At 50.7% G+C, this 4,538-nt stretch overlaps 1 pseudogene; it reads left to right on the top strand.

The window, feature by feature from the left end:
- The first annotated feature begins 1,946 nt into the window (after positions 1-1,946).
- LOC113960750 lies at positions 1,947-3,508 on the top strand (annotated as a pseudogene).
- Positions 3,509-4,538: the final 1,030 nt, after the last annotated feature.

Genomic DNA, 4,538 nt, shown 5'->3' with positions numbered 1-4,538 from the left:
GCGTGGCCGCGGTGAAAGGGGGCGTGGCTCAAAGGGGCGTGGTAGGGATTGGGTGTGGCTCTCACCTGGCAGCAGCGTCACCTGGCGGTGGGCGGAGTCGGGCTCCCAGGTGACGCCCAGCTGGAGGCGTGGCCGCTCGGTGGGCAGGGCCTCTGCGGGGCGGGGCAGGTCCAGAAACTTTGATACCTGTCAAGGCGTGTTGGGAGAGCCACACCCCCATGCCCCGCCCTAAGCCCCGCCCACCCCAGCCCTGCCCTCCCATTTAGGGGAAAGGATACCCAGGTGTGGCTGAGGCGTGGCCACCTTTCCCCTGAGCGCCACGCCCCTTCCAGGGTGGAGCCATCCAGGGTCGCCGTCAGGTCCGGGCGATCCGGGCTCACCTGGGGGCGCAGAAACGGTTGGGTTTTAACCCAAAATCCGAGCTTTCCCGATTCCCAAAATGGGCGTTTTTAGCCCCAAAATATTCAGGGTATCAGGTCTACCCGTTAAAGTCAATGGGGTTGAGGGGACAACAGGTCTACCTATTTAAGGCAATGGGGTTGAGGGAACACCAGGTCGACCCATTAAAGACAATGGGGTTGAGGGAACACCAGGTCGACCCATTAAAGACAATGGGGATCATTAGGTCATCAGGTCTACCTGTTAAAGTCAATGGGACAAATGGGATATCAGGTCTACCCATTAAAGACAATGGGGCAAACTGGACAACAGGTCTACCCTTTAAAGTAAATTGGGACAAACTGGACATCAGGTCTACCTATTAAAACCAATGGGACAAATGGGACATCAGGTCTATCCATTAAAATCATTGCGGATCAATAGGCTATCAGGTCTACCTATTAAAGGCAATGGGGTTGAGGGGACACCAGGTCGACCTATTAAAGTCAATGGGGATCAATAGGTCATCAGGTCTACCTGTTAAAGTCAATAAGACAAATGGGATATCAGGTCTACCCATTAAAGTCAATTGGGCAAACTGGACACCAGGTCTACCCGTTAAAGTCAATGGGGATCACTGGGCCATCAGGTCTACCCGTAAAGTTTATAATAGAGTCCAGTGATCTCAGTAGGTCAGGCCGCACTGTTTTGGGGGTTTTTTGGGGGGGAGGGGAGATCCAGGTGTCCAAGGGGTTCACAGATGTACAGAGGGGGGAACCCAGAAGTTTTCTGGGGGTGGGGGGGGGAATCCAAGCATCCTGACTCACCACGACAGGGCGGGAGAAGACGACGACCAACGTGGCATCCTCTCGGTTGACGTACACACAGATGATCCTCGGCGGGGGGGTGGCTTTTTGGGGGAGACCCCGACATTCAGGGGGTGTCCCCTGGTACCCAGGTGAAGGACTCAGGTCTGAAGGGACCCCCTGTCCCCCCCAGATTACCTCGGGAGAGGATGCAGCACAGGTAGACCCAGGCACTCTGGTCGGTGGGGTCGGTGAAGACGGGGTTCTGCACCAGCTCCAGCTCTGGGAGGGGCAAAGAGGGTACCTCAATATCTCAGGGGGACCCCAGGGGGCATTTGAGGGGGCTCTGCTGAACCCCCAGTGTGTCCACACAATGTTTTGGGGGAGTTGACAAAGAGGCACCCCAAAAATCCAGGTCATCAGGTCTACCCATTGGAGTCAATGGGGCAAATGGGACATCAGGTCTACTCATTAAAGTCAATGGAGATAAATGAGCCATCAGGTCTACCCATTGGAGTCAATGGGGCAAATAGGGCATCAGGTCTACCCTTTGGATAAAATGGGGCAAACTGGACATCAGATCTACCAATTAAAAGTGTGGAAGTTAATAGGCTATCAGGTCTACCCACTAAAGTCAATCGGGGTTAATGGGTATCAGGTCTACCTATTAAAGTCAATGGGGATCAATGAGCCATCAGGTCTACCCATTAAATGTCAATAGAGATGAGACAACAGGTCTACCCATTAAATGTAATAGGGACAATGGGAAATCAGGTCTACCCATTACACTCAGTGGGGCAAATGGGACATCAGGTCTACCCATTAAAGGCAATAGGGATAAATGAGACCAGGTCTACCTGGGGCAAATAGGACATCAGGTCTACCCATTAAACTAAATTGGGATCAATGAGCTATCAGGTCTACCCATTAAAATCCAGGGGAAGAGACATCAGGTCTACCCATTAAACAATGGGGATCAATGGGTGTCCTGGTTGGAACGGCTGGGACCAATTCATCACTGGATGGGTGTAACCCAAACCTGTGTATTCTATAGCCTTCCATGCCATTGCCCAGAAACTGTTGTCAGTAGAGGCCTTTTTGGGGGGGTTATTCCTTGGGATTTCCAGGGTCTCAGTTTCAGTGGAGTGGATCTTTCCCGCCTGGATCTTTGTTAAATCAACTTCAAGGTGGCCAATCTGAGCCGCTGCAAACTGGCCTGTGCCAACCTGTGCTGTGCCAGCCTGGAGAGGGCTGACCTGTCAGGCTCTGTGCTGGAAGGAAGAACTACTGCAGCTTGGGAGGGCTGGGCTTGTGTTAACAGAGAGGAGCTGGAACAAACAGAGCGGTGTAAAACATCGAGTTCTTAAATAGATTCTAGAGTTGTTCTGGTTCCTAAAGCTTTTACACTTCCTCCCAGTAATGATTTCATGGGATTGACTGCCAAAGCAGAAATTAAAAGTGTCTTCTTGATTGTCTTTGGTGTTGTTCTTCCGGCTCCCAGTGACTCCTGTCTGTGCCAGTGTGCCAACCTGCCAGGGGGGAAGATGCTGCGCTCCAACGCAGAGGGAGCGTCCCTGAAAGGCTGCAACTCTGAGGACCCATCAGGCCTTAAAGCTCATCTGGAAGGTAAGAAGCTTTTGCCTTGTGAATCTGTGCCAACTGAAGCCTGTGCTTGTACATTTGTATGGCCCAGAAAAGGTCCAGCTGTGGTTTGTCCAACCCTGAGAAGGGCCCACAAGGGCTGCACTGAGTCTGTGACCATCTCAGCCCGAAATCCCCTTGTCCTCCTCCAATTCACACAGCTCTGAGGCAGCACCAGTGTGGAGCTGCTGTGTTTCTGACTGGTTTTCCTCCCAGAACTCCTTTCTGTGTGTGTTCCAGGTGCCAACCTGAAAGGAGTGGCCATGGAGGGCAGTCAGACGACAAGAATTAACCTCCGAGTTGCAACGCTGAGAAACACCAAACTAAAGAACTGTAACCTCGGGGGAGCAACGTTGGCTGGAACTGATTTGGAAGTGAGTTGGGATTCCTTTTCCTCCTATTCCTTTCTCTCCTATAGTCAGCTGGTAATTTGGGGGATTGCTGACTTTTGGCTGACCTCTCCAGCTTCAGACTACAATGGAGTTCAGGTAAATGGACTTCAAGTAAAGCTTTGAACAGAGTTCTGGCTGCATTCCATTGACACTTCTTTTTCTTTTCCCCTTCTGAATTGTGACCTTTCAGGTTGTGACCTCCAGGAAGCCAATTTGAGGGGCTCTGATGTGAAAGGAACCATCTTTGAAGAGGTGCTGACCCCCCTGCACACGTCCCAGAGCGTCAGATAGGGAAGAGAACACATCAAAGAGGAAGGAATTCAAACATTTATCATGACTTTCTTCACCTCCTCCCCTTCCTGAGTTAGAGGTAATGGTTATTAGACAACTTCCATTTGAAGTAGTGCCTAAGCAGACTCTTTCTGATCACTTTTGGGGAGGGAATTTTTGTTTCAGAGGTGGAAAGAGAGAGTTTCTCCCTTTGTGAAGAGAGTGAGGAAGTGGGCTGGTTCTGAAAGCAGAAAGTGGGGTTGGTTTGGTGGGGAGGGTTCAAGACTTTCATTGTTTAGCATTGCCTGACTTTGGAATGCATTTTAATTTCTAAAGCACAATATGTGCAATTCTATTTATGAACTCTGTAGCTGCAATATGAATAGAAAATGTTATTGCTGTATAGTAGCAAAGAAAGTTGAGGTTTACAGGTAGACAAGTGTATTTACAGTCAGTGTCTTCATTCCTGCAGGGTGTTAATGCCAGGGGTGGTCACACAGTGCCCACAGGATGTGTTCAGGTCTCTACTGGGGTGGAAACAGTGGGGAACTGTCCTCAGAGGTCCTAAATTGCTGTGGAGTAGTTGGAGTGCAGGGTTAGAGCAGCTTTATCAGCTCAAATGTGCAGAGGAAGCTGCTGCCCCTGCAGGGACCTGCCCACAGCCCGGATTGAGTTCCCCCTGGGAGATCCCTGGGCAGAAATGGGATGTCTTAGTTAATGCTCTCCAAAGGAGTGTGAAATTGCACTCTCAGTCCCAGCTGGGAAGAAAAATTCCCCTGCTTCCACATGTCCTGACCGCTCCAGGCTGGAGTTCCTGTAGCTTTTTCCTTCTTTGTTGGGAATTCAATGGACAGAGGAAAACACAGAACTGACCCCAAAGCAGAGAGAAGCTCTGGGGCCACAGCACCTGCTCCCCCCTCTTCTCATCCCTTCAGGAGATGAAGAAATGGCCCTGTTTCCCCTCAATGTACTATGCAAATCCTCCTTGAAAGCATGGGCATAATCCCATTTGCCAGCCAGATCCACTCTGGGCTGCTTCAAGTGGCTGTAA

The sequence above is a fragment of the Neopelma chrysocephalum genome, unplaced genomic scaffold, assembly GCF_003984885.1.
Source record: "Neopelma chrysocephalum unplaced genomic scaffold, ASM398488v2 Primary Assembly neopelma1_96865, whole genome shotgun sequence".
NCBI lineage: Eukaryota > Metazoa > Chordata > Aves > Passeriformes > Pipridae > Neopelma > Neopelma chrysocephalum.
Note: the sequence above shows the minus strand (reverse complement) of the source record. Positions and strands in the feature narration are given on the sequence as shown.